Here is a 12,566-nt window from a genome sequence, read left to right as displayed (position 1 = left end):
TGTTACGGTGCCTTAGATATGCACAATAAGTGCTTTCTAATTGACAATCACACAAGTATGAACGCTGGAACTTGAGAAATATTGGTGGGCACTGCGGATGGGGTTGGCCGTTTGGGGTATCGTTTGAGCCTGTTTGGGGTATTTTACGGCGGACAAACAGGCAAATGTACAGATGCACAGACCAAACATTTTGCGTCGAAGTACCCCATGAAAGACTATCGTCTTTAAAAGGATGCGCGAAGAGGAAGTGTTATATATAGGCGTGGCCCTCTCGCAGTCTTCTATCAGACAGCAGCACGCACCGAGAGTGGACCGCAGCCTGAGCGCAGTGCTTCATTTAGTGAGAGCTCTTGAAATCAACGGTGGGTACAGCTACGGCTCTAGCGGGAGCACTGAGAACAAGCCGGTAGCATGATGACTTCGTTTCACAGCGACTAGATTATGCCAATAAGATAAGGGAATTACGCCGCTGCACTGACGCATTTTAAACGTCTTTTTTCCCAGAATGATAGCATGGTTGAATAGGTTGCCTCCTGAAGTAACAAAGGTTACCTCACATGAAGTATGTCAAGACTACTTCAGGGTCTAGAGTAGTGTACTCGTGAGGATGTGTAGGGACGAAACGGTACTGTAAAACTGCTTTGTATTGTCTACACACACGTGCCGCTACGTATAGTTGATATTGAATTGCGTTATTATTGTGATGTAGGAGTGTTTAAATTTTTCAGTGTTTAAATTTTGTATTCTCCCCCCCCCCCCTGTAACTCCCTTGGGCGCTGTGGGTACTATGGTAAATAGATAAATAAAAAAATTAATGAACAAGCCCCGAGCATAAAAAGCGATCTTCCTAAATAGGATCAATTTTAAGACAGCGCTGTTTTTTTTTATGTCTCTGTTGCACCAAAGCATTGCATTAGAAGCACTGGTGTGTGCAGTGTTTTTATTTTTTTCTGGCTCTTCTACCGAATTACATAAATTTATTCCATGACCGACAAATAGCTGTCTTTTATCTCTTGCTGGATTACTTTTAGGCCACAGAGAGGGAGGGAGCTGTTGTGCTTGCTCTGGATTTTAACGTACATTAGTAAAAACGAATGCGTAAACTGCGTTTATCTGTTCGTATTCGATTAGTTTAACCGGCTAAGAATGAACTGCCACGCACACCGTACACTGCGTGTGAATGTGCCCGCAGCGGCCAACGGAACGCGAAGCAGAGTGGTTAAACCAACAACAACTAGGGAAGTTGGTTCAACACAACCTACTGAGCGAGAAGACAGACGCTCAGTGAGCGAAAGAGAACCACCACTGAACGAGCTGATCGCTGAACCATCTCCCAGAGTACCACTGTGGAGCACTCGATCATCAATAAGAGCGGTTCAAGATATCCGGCTGTTCCTGAGAAACCCATCTGTAATGCAGAATGAAACATCACATGAACGGCCTACACACGCGGTGCTCCGACCACCCGGTTGATAAAGGCTCGACATTTTGACCTGCCATGCGGTGCCGGGAGGAGATCTACGTTTTGCGTCATGGGCAGTAATGGTTCAGATCGCACGCGTAAGCTTCAGCTGGGCAGCAATTCCGCAAGCGTCACGCAGGCATATTGGTATAAAACCAGATGAGAGCATCTTTTGATTATCAAATTACTGCCACACCAGCCTGTTGAACGCGCGCTAGCAGTGCTAATGCACTGCTAGCAAAAAAATGACCGCAGTTTCCCGAGTGGGAACACTGGTTAGCATGCGGAGCATATATGTTGAACTGCGATAAATGTGGTTTGTAATTTGCGACATGCGTGTGTGTTATGAGGGGAAACGAGTGAACACACTCGCACGTATGCTGCAAAAGAGGATATTTATTGATGAGACGCTTTGGGTATTTTGATTTACATGGCTTTACGATCCGTAAAGTGAAAAGTGAGTGGGTCTGGTTGCAGCGGTCGGTCGAAATTTGCAATGACGTGGTCGATGCAGGTCCCGCGAACCGTGGTCGGATTATGTTTGCCGTCGTGCATTGCTCGTTTCAGCGAGTGCCCCGACTCAATGTAGTCGACCACCCAATCGTCCTTGATGACGTCGACGTTGAATTCGCCAACTATCACGAAGGATCGTCGTTGCGGTCATTGTTTCAGGTATTCTTCCACCGCTTCGTCGACGTACTTCTCGGTGGCACGCGATAGGTTGGGCGCGAGGTACATCGTCATGACGTCGACTCCGCAGGCGCTAGCGACGCAGTGCTCGCCGTTGGCGCGTTGTTGGGCGCCGGGCCGCAGTTGGAGGTCTTCGACGGAGTCGACGTCGTCACGCTTGATGTAAATTCCCACGCCGCTCGCAGGTCGTTGGAACCCGTGCGTACACGCGGCCGGAGCGTATCCCGCAACGTCGGCGTCATCGGTGGCGTTCCACGTCTCGGTGAGCAAAGCACGCCCACTCTGAGGAGTACGGGGTCTCGCACGACGTCATCCGCGTGAGCGCCAAGCGACCTGGTGTTGAGCAGTGCCAGGGTGAAATGGTACTCGGAGTCAACGTCTTCGACCGCGCGAAAGTATCGTTGGGTGACGGTGTCCAGCCTGTGCTTCTGCAAACGTTCAACCTCGTCGGCCATGTTCTTGTCGACGTTTTCGCGCGCGTGATGAAAGTGGTGATCGCCGGCTTCGTTCGCGAGGTATAGGTTGTTGACGTTGGTGCAACGGCTCATGGCAACGTAAACCAGCTTTTGCGGATGCGTCTGTAGCGTCATCATAATTGCCATTCATCATCATCGTCATTTTTCTAGCCACCGCGCTGCGCCTCTCGTGCAGCTCACGCGACAGCTCGAGGCGCGAGCGGTAGAGAACGAGCACCTGGCCTGGCTGTTTGGACGTGACAGCCACCGCCGCTCCGCTTCAGCAAATCGCCTTTGATAATAAAGTGGCGAGAGAACGACACGACCACGTTGGCCACCGTCCCGACTTCCTCTCTTGCTACATTGGTGACCTGAAGGACACGCCCTTCGGCGAGCTACCAGCTGCCATGCTTCCGCCACTCTGCCCGCCAGTGCCGCCATTCCACCCGGCCTTACCCCAGGCATGGCTCATGCGGCTCGACGCCGTTCTCGATGTGAATGGCGTCGCGGACCAGCCGCTTATGCACGCCATCTTGCTTTACGCGCTTCCGGTCGAGTTTCGCCATCTTGCTACCACATCGATCACGAGCCCGCAGTCCTATGACGCCCTCTGCACTGAGCTGCTCACCTGCTACAGCCTCACGTACCGACCGCTTCCAGGGTCCCGCGACTTTGGGGCTGTCACTACGTCGCAACGTGTGCAACCAACCGGCACGCAACCCTCTAATGACCACGACCTCACCACTCCGGCTACGGCTCCCTCTACCTCATTTCCGGTCACAGAAACATTGAATCCTGCACCAGACCACGACAACGAGGTAGAAGACGCTCGCACTTCCACTGACTACACCACCGGGAGCTGCGTTCCGTTGGCGCCCACGTACAAAGGTTCACCGCAGGTGCCTGCCACATGCACCATTCCCGTGACATCAACGGCACGCGGCACCTCAGCGGCCCCAGACTCCACGACGGCTACCTTGCCGCGCGCCTCGGAGCCTAGGCACGAGATATTTTCACCCATTATTCGGCACCCGATCCCGGAGCTTCCACAGTCGACATTATTCAATGAACATGATCTTCCATCAACCATGGCAATCTGCGCATCCTGCAAGCAGTCACTACCATCTACCATGACGTCTCCTGCAGCTGAAGTTGTTGCCCGCGACATGCTACAGCAGAACTTCCGAGATGCTGCTACAATGACCAAGGACCAGATGATAGATTTGCTAATGGCAGAACAGCCAGTACAACCCATAACAACCACACAGGCGGACATACACCAACTTCCCCGACGAGCACGGGTACGCCTGCCAAGTCTCCGGTAGAGACCACGCCTTCCGGATCCCATGGCCAACCTCCGGAGCCTTGGAAGGGCGACACCACAATGCAACAATCTACTTTGAATTCAGACATGACGCTCATCATGACCCAGGCGACTACCACCTTTGCGCGGAACATCGGCAAACCGGTCACAGTGGACCTAACTGCCTGCAGTGACTTCCGTGCGCTATTTTGACCACGGCGTTTCCACGCCCGCCGACTCGGTCATCCGCGCCGGCATGTCAGCCACACTGCAACGCTCAGGTCGGTGTTCCATCGACGGCTACGTCCGGGCCAGAACTGCCAGCCCACTGCTCCTTGTCAACAGCCATGTCGGCGCCATATGTGCTGTTGGAGACGCCGCCACATCCTTTGTGTTTCAGTACTCGGTCGTCCTGGTTCCGCTTCAATGCATAGCACCATCTCGCCACCATCACCGGCTAGGCCTTTTCGGCGCCCTCCCACGGCTCTACCTGTGGGTACCTTTGTTAGACACGCATTCTCGAAGCACCGGGTGCGCTCTCGAGTGATCCCGCCAAGTCATCGTGGGACGCTAGTGTTTATGGCCACAGCGACCTGGCGCTGCCATCTTTGCCCGCTGCGTCTCTCCCAGTGTCGCCCGCCAGAGACCCACTGGTTGCCGATTGTCCCTTCCCGTTGACGACCTGGACTGCTCACGGACCCCGTTTCGTTTTGCGAACCTAATTCGCTTGTATATACGCTCTCAGTATTTTCATTCCGGCTTCATTTCTGCGGGGGGAGTCATCTGTAGCGTCATCATCATCGCCATTCACCATCATCGTCATTTTTCTAGCCACCGCGCTGCGCCTCTCGTGCAGCTCACGCGACCACTCGAGGCGCGAGCAGTAGAGAACGAGCACCTGGCCTGGCGGTTTGGACGTGGCAGCCACCGCCACTCCGCTTCAGCAAATCGCCTTTGATAATAAAGTGGCGAGAAAACGACACGACCACGTTGGCGGCCGTCCTGTCTTCCTCTCTTGCTACACGTCTTTGAGTATTCGTAGACGACTTCGGAGTAGGTGGCTCCCTGCGACTTGTGTACGGTAATGGTGCTGGCTTGCACGACCGGAAACTGGCGCCGTTCGCAGGTAACGCCGGCCTTGCGGTCGATGGCAAGCGTGAGAATCTGTCGAGCGACGGGGATCCACGCGTTGTCAACGACGTATCTCTTGCGCGTGGCTTCTCGTACGACTCGTTGGGAACGTGCGGCCGCGATTCTTCCGACGGTGGGCACTTCAAACTTCAGCCACAGGCGGTTGATGAAGACGTGGTCGCCGTCGACGCGCTCGTAAAGCTTTAGCGTGCCGACAGCGCCGTTGACGAGCCCGTCCACCACGTCGATGTTGTTCGTGATCATGTATACGGTTGGCCAACCAGTAGCCTTATCTCGTGGGGCAGGTTTCCGAATTCGGCGGTAGACATCTTGCCGACCATGCATCCAGCGCTGTAGACCATCCCCGGAATGTGTCGTAAGCACATAAGCACACGACGTCTCCTCCCCACTCTTGATGATGTTGATCGGCAACGAACACCTTGTAGCAGCGGACCTCATTGTTTGAGTAGAAGATTCGGACTGCCGACGACGCGAGTTCCATGGCTTTCTTGGCAGTCACGAAGCGACCATCGATCAGACGCACGTCGTCTTCTTCCAGCGCTCTCTCGTCGCCGATCTTGGTTATTATGTAGCACGTACAGCAACACTTGTTCGCGCGCTTCCGAGTCTCCGTCTTTGAAAGGGTCGTAGCTGCAGCAGTGAATTACGACAGGTTGATCCTGGAGGTCGTAACGGTTGCTGCCGGCGCCGCCGACAGAGCCTGTACTTGCTCGAAAATTGCCAGCACACCTCGTCGAGACCTCGTCGAGCCTCGTACTTTTGGACGAGGTTGTGCTTCCACACGTCGGTCGAAGACGCTGGCAACTTGGCGAGCTCCTCCTTGCTCTTGCGGACTCGTACGCGTTCTTCGGGAAAGCAGGTCGGAATGTAGACAATGTCCCTGCTGTTGCGAGACCTGTCCTGACGCAGAAAAAACCAGGCCGCTTCCTTCGCCGACATTTCCACGCCCTTTAGCATGGTGGCGCCGAGCATGCGCAGAACAGATTCGTACTGAACGTGCGGATTTTCGTCGACGATTTGCACGATCTCCTCGTGAAGGTTAGACATGCCACGGTCGGTCTTGTTTATGTAATCGACTACGTACGTAGCGCACGCTAGTGGTCCAGTATGACTTGGAGGTCTATGTTTGAGTCTAGCACTTCGCCAATCCACGGGTTGAATGGGTTGACAAACTTTTGCGCAGGCGTTCGGTTGTGCAGGACGCAGGGACGAGCGAGTCCGGCGCGCAGAATATCCAGGTATTCGGCTTCGGAGGCGACTTTGAACGTGCGCAGAAACTCGTCCAGCGAGTCGTACTCACCCACCCCCAGCGCCTCGTGCATCTCGTCGAACTTGCGCTTGACTGCCTGACGCTTGGCTTTGGAGGTGTCGTCGTCGTCCAGCGGAAAAAACGGCACAACGATCCGGGTAACGTCGTTGGGTATGAAGGGAGCGCCGAACCTACAGTTTGTTCGCCCGCGCTTGTAGCAGGTGTGCTTGTGCGTGTGGGTCTGCGTTCGCAGTCGTCTCAGGAGGGAAGTGTCCAGCTTGACGAGAGATTCGACCATCTTCAACGTCTCGGGCATGTCGCCGCCGGACAAGGCTTCCCTCGGAGCGTTGTCGAGCCAGAGGATCATGTGGACGTGTGCGCTTTCTCGCTGTTGAAACTCGACTCGCTTGAAGTATTCGACGACCACGTAGGGTTTGAAGGGCGAGCAGTGCCTATCTCCCAGAATGTTCATGATGACTTCGAAAATTCGGTTGGTGTAGATGGCACACGCGACGGGGTCGTTGTTGACTAGATCGACGCGCTCCATCACAGTGAGCTCGCTAATGACGCACGCTCGCCCTTCGGGACCCACGTGCAGGCGATCGAGCGTTTCGAGCAATCGATCCCAGTGCAGTTCGGAAGTGGACAGCGTTAGAAATACGTGAGGCCTGTCCAGCTGGCAAATCATAGTAAAGAGCTCTTTGCACCGCTCCTGCCAGTACTGGTTGGTGTTGGGAATTCCTCGCATGAAGGCGAGATCTCGGTTGAGCACGTCGTCGAGAAACTCGCGTCTTTCGAGTTGTTGGCGCGTGAACGAGTCGGTGGTCGCATTCGTTCGGAACGTCATCGTCTTTCCGGCCACGTTGAAGCGCATGACTTCGGCGGTCATGTACAGCACGTGTTCCGGCGTCACCCCGCGTCGGTTGGTACGTCTGATCTCGTTGCTGGCAATTGCGAACGGCGTCGGACGAGGGCCGGTTATCGTGCAAGGTACGCCAAGGTATATGGTAGGAAAGGCGTACTCTTCGGCGTATGGTCAAAGAAGAGCGAGATGGGAACCTTGTTCTCGCCCGGAGCAACGTGCAAGCTGTAGGTGTTGTCCACGAGCCTGCGAGCGTCTTCGTCGCTCACCTCTTCGCCGGCTTCTGTGCCTTCGGCACCACCACCAGTGCACGCTCCCATGTCGTCGTACACCAGCGTGCGGCTGACGGCGTTCAGGGCAATGGCCACCTACACTGGGTCGTTCAAGTCGCTGATTTCGGGTAGAGCTTCGTCTTCGTCGTAAGCTGCGGTGGCGTCGTCGTCGTCGAAACGTTCGAGTCGGCTCCAGTCTATGCGAACGTTTAGGTGTCTGTACAACGGGGTGTTTTCCAAGTGTTTGAGCCAAGCATGGATGTTGCTGCGCTTAGCCAACCCTCGCTTGTACGTGACCTTGCTCACCAGTTTCCGCTTGACGTGGACGTCGATGGCAGCGTCGCCTGGAATGTAGCGAGGCAGACACCTAACGACAGCTGGAACTTCGATGGGGACATTCACTACCTGGCCCTTGATTCCGTACTGTCCGTCGCCGTGAGTCAACCGCCGTATACTCATAAACGGGAGTCGACGAGCGATTAGCCGTTCTTCGACAGCGTTCAACTCGGGTAGATGTTCCGGTCGGGGCGGGTAGCGGTAGCCGTAACTAACGCTGAGCGATGGAATTTTACCGGCAATTAACGACTGCTTGCACGTGGCACACGCGACGTAGTCGGCAAGTTCGTCGGCGTCGCTTTCAAACGCATCGCAAAGAACCGACAACGCTTTGGAACGATGCAGTTAATTCTGAATGTTGCCGATCCGCGTCAAGTTGTTGTCAAACCAATGTCGATCACACACCTTGCAGCTGGAGCCGGAGCTCCGGTCGAGGAAGTCGCGCTTGAAGTGAGCGTTGGGAATGGCGTACTGCTTGGCTCGCCACGCCGCTATCGCGGTGCGCTCGCGGGCGGCATCTAGATCGGGCTCGCGGCGTCGACACTGGCACGTGACTTCACCGTCCGGATTCTTTTGCCGATGCTTACGCCTCGCCGCGGCTTCACGTTCTCGGAGCTGGGAATCTTCCGCTCAACGTTGACGTATCGCAGCTGCTTCGCGTTGGGAATCCCCCGCTGGACACTGACGTCTCGCAGCTGCTTTACGTTCTCGGAGCTGGGGATATTCCGCTCGGCGCCGATGTTTGCGTTCCACATCGTGAGCTTTTCTCAGCACGGCCTTGTCCATGGACGAAGTGTCTTCGGAATTGCTTGCGGTTCCGCCAACACATTGGCTTACGCTATTGGAAGGGACGTCAGTAAGTGTGTTTGCGGATCCATTAGCATACATTGTCACCAGTGACATTGGACATGGAGTGACCACACAAACCGACCGACGAAGGGCGGCGCGCCCCAACACTCGGTTATTTAGAGCGAGCGCCGGCCCTGGCCTGCGCATCTAAAGGTCGCGCGGTGCGCGAAGGGGAGAAGCGAGCGCAGCGCGCTGTGTTGAGAGGAGGAATGGTTGCACAGATGGCTGGTGGAGAAGGAGGGGAGGCTGTGGACGGTGACGGCGCATGACTAGCCCCTTGTATAACATGCTCCGGATGTAAAAACATTGTGAACACTGAGCACGAAACCATACTGTGCACATCCAAATGCCGGTGAAAGTCCACATCCAGTTCTCATCCTGTGCTGGCCAGATCTCGACGTGTGTCGGGCCACCCAAGATTGTCGCCGCGGTGGCGGTAGGATCCCGTGACGGCGTGCGTAAGGAAACAGTTTCCCTTTAATGGGTCAGTTGGCTCTTTACCTTCCATCTTCGCCCTTTTCCCCTCAATGGCCGTCAAGTGGTAGGCGAGCGTAAACATTTGGTATGTACACGTGAGGATATATATATATATATATATATATATATATATATATATATATATATATATATATATATATATATATATATATATATATATATATATATTGAAAGAGAGAGAGAGAGAGAAAGAAGAAGAAACCAAGAAAGGACAGTGTACACGTAGGAGTCAGTCAGAAAAAACAAGCATGGTCTCCAGGTATAAATCTTGGTCACCAATTTCCTTCTGGCTTACTTCTCGGAGGCAGGAGAGTATTCCGGGGTCCTCGTTGATGCCGGCTACTATTGTTCTAAACTTGAAAATAAAATATGCCTCACGCTGTTCGCGCTCGCGCCTGTTTGAGAAACCGGACTGTAAAAAAGTTACGCTGATATTTTCAAAACTGTGCTTTGGCAGGCGCAGATGTCTAGATAAGGGTAGCTTCGGCAGTGAAGTGGCGTGGTACCGGTGATTATTGAACCGCAGCCTAAATGGCGTGTCTGTTTGGCCGATATATTCTTGCCCGCAGATGTTGCCACGTAGCATGTATATTACGTTAGAGTCACAATTAGGGCTTTCAGTTATGCAGAATTTGAAATTCGAGAAGTTCGCTTTTGATTCACGTGTTGTGACCATCTGTGGGCATACCTTGCATTGAGCTTTTCTGCAAGGATGGCACCCTGATTGAATTTCGGAAGGGTTTGTTTTTGCTCTGAGAAGAATGTCCTTGAGGTTTTTATCCCTGCGGTACACCACGTGAGCTGGCTTCACGAAAATTGTTGTTAGTCGTTTGCTTTGCCTGATTATGTTGAAATGACGGGAAAGTATGTTGTTGATTCGTGGCACTGATGAGAAGTATATGCAGAAGGATAACTTCTGTCGCCGCAAGGTTCCAAGTATGAAAGTAGATACGCATTCATCACATCAAACTGTTTCTTTAGCCAACGTTTCGACGGAAGCCCTCACTTTTTCAAGGCATAATGGTGGTAGGGGTGTACTTTTAGTTTCAGCACATAGTGTAGTTTACCGAAATACGTTTACTTCAAGTTAGCTCTCTTAAAATATTTTTGAGGCAGCTAGATTCAAACTCTATCCACAGAGGAATACATGAATTTATGGCCACAAGAATTCAGGCCACAACAACCAAAACACATCCACCATGTGTGCTTGACAGGGCTGTGCGTTTTTCTGTTTATGTGCCCAGTTGTGTCATAATTTCACACGTAGAAACGCACAAACTATCGAGCTGGGTGAACATTAACTGCTCTCACGACACCCGTATGTTTAGATGCAGACACTTTTACACGGCGACAAGGGATCAAAGGATAATCTCGTGCAGTAAAACGCCTAGGGGCACAGCATGGCACGAGGATTGCATAGACGAAGGACAGATTACATAGCGCAACGCGAATCTTTAAAACATGTAATCAACGCGCACAGCGACCGGTTCTTACGGTTATATAAAATATGTCACCTTAAAACATACCTGCCTATCATGCATCTGGTTCATCATCCTCGCTACGCCAACACGCCGTCCGGGCTATCAGTTTCTCTATAGCAGTCACCGCACATTGATGTAACCCAGTTACGTAGTTCAGCCATTTTCCTAAACTCACCCAAGTTTGGCATCGCCTGTGCACTCTTCAGGGGAAATTTCTGTTTGGTGTTGCATATGCCAGATATGGCGTTGCATATCCCAGATTGTTGTGACAATGCCACCAGATTTGGTGGAGAAATTCGTCCCTGTAGTTGTGGCTTGTCCGTGAGAGTTTGGTGTCGTCCGCGGTGCATTTTGTGAGTGCGTGAGCGATGTTGGCTGTTTTAATTACCGAAATGAACGTAAAACGTGCGTTGCAGAAATCGGTACGCTATCTCTTGTTGTGTGCGCTGCTGTGCAATTAAGAGATCGTGTCTCAGAGTTAAGCAATCAACAAACCGTCATCTGCCATGCATTTAGCGAGTGCATGTGCTGCGTTTCAATATACGTCGAACTCATGTCGCCGAAAGTAGCTTCTCTGCACAGCTGATCGTGACGCGTTCCCCGCGTGCGACGATGTGTTTTCTGGAGAAACTGAATAAAGTCACAGCAAGCAGCGTGCTTGCCTTTTCTAATTGTCTCTAACGATCGTATCTCAAAACTAGACTCTCTGCACAACTGATCGTGCCGCGTCGACCACGCCTGCAGTGAGAAAAGTTTTTGCCATTTTATTCGTATTTACCCTATTTGTTTTTTATTGTGCGCTCTTTCAAGCTGAGCGTCATTAATTGGAATTTCGGTCATTTGTTCTTATTGTGAGTGTAACCCTGCAGGCGACGGCGGCTCGTCCGACAGGCGTATATATATATATATATATATATATATATATATATATATATATATATATATATATATATATATATATATATATATATATATATATATATATATATATATATATATATATATATAAGCGAACGGAGCATCGGCCGTCGATCAACTACTGACAAGCGGCGAAGTGCGTCAGCATTTACACTCTTGCCATCGAATGTTCTAGCGTTATCGCTGGCGGTGGAATAGGTTCCAGAATAATCTGTACAGTTCGATGAGTGGGCGTGATCTTATCGAAATGATCTACTAAAGTCCAGAAGCTTCTCGAAAACTGCACGCGCGTTTTGTGCTGAGAATTGTGTAGTGTTTGGGGGTAATAACAAAACTTTAGAAATGGGACATGGCAATATACTGAAAAACTTTTACAATGAGCCAAAAGTACTTGGGAAGCGATGAGACACAACTTAGCGGTTGTGCTAATTTTTGTTCGCAAGCCTTACGAAGACCGATCCAGGGGTCGAAACCATTGTAAATAAAACTAAGACAATTGCTAAATTGTGTCTAATCTCTCTCTCTCTCCCTCTATTTTTGTATGTGAGTTTTAAGTTTATTTTTTTACAATGATGAGCCATTTTCAAACCTAGCAATACTGTTTACGCTTTTATTTCTTTGTTCCAGTGTTCTAATTCTCGTTGTCCTGACTATTGTACGTGCAAGGAATATGGAGGAGCCAAGCGTTGTGCTGAATGGAATGGATGAATAAAAATGGTGCTTCATTCGTTTGTTCAGAATAATCAATCAATAAATGCAAGTGAGATATCTCTTTATATTCGTTTCAGTTGCGTTAAAATTTAAGAAATACATGGTGTAGGGCGTGCAGTGTGGTGTATCTGCCATGCCTCCCTGTGACATGGTTGCACCTAAGAAAGCTCTTAGTGACATCTTTCTTCCATCCAGACAACAACTGTCTGTGGGCATTAGCTATTTTATACACTGTAGCTGAAATATTCGGCCTGACTATTGTGTCCATGCTGATCACAAGCAATGCAACCACAAGTGTTCGCGAACCATACAAGAGTGCTTAAAAAGG

General features: G+C 51.3%; 1 long non-coding RNA gene and 1 pseudogene across 1 annotated transcript in view; one reads left to right on the top strand and one right to left on the bottom strand.

Moving 5' to 3' along the window:
• Positions 1-12,303, top strand: part of LOC142803360 (uncharacterized) — a 30,959-nt gene extending 18,656 nt beyond the window's left edge. The window contains exon 3 of the long non-coding RNA XR_012894073.1: positions 12,155-12,303. This is a non-coding gene — a long non-coding RNA (uncharacterized LOC142803360). The remainder of the gene's footprint in view (positions 1-12,154) is intronic.
• LOC142802644 (uncharacterized) lies at positions 7,542-8,567 on the bottom strand (annotated as a pseudogene).
• Positions 12,304-12,566: the final 263 nt, after the last annotated feature.

This window comes from Rhipicephalus microplus, chromosome 3 (assembly GCF_043290135.1).
Source record: "Rhipicephalus microplus isolate Deutch F79 chromosome 3, USDA_Rmic, whole genome shotgun sequence".
Classification (NCBI taxonomy): Eukaryota; Metazoa; Arthropoda; class Arachnida; order Ixodida; family Ixodidae; genus Rhipicephalus; species Rhipicephalus microplus.
Note: the sequence above shows the minus strand (reverse complement) of the source record. Positions and strands in the feature narration are given on the sequence as shown.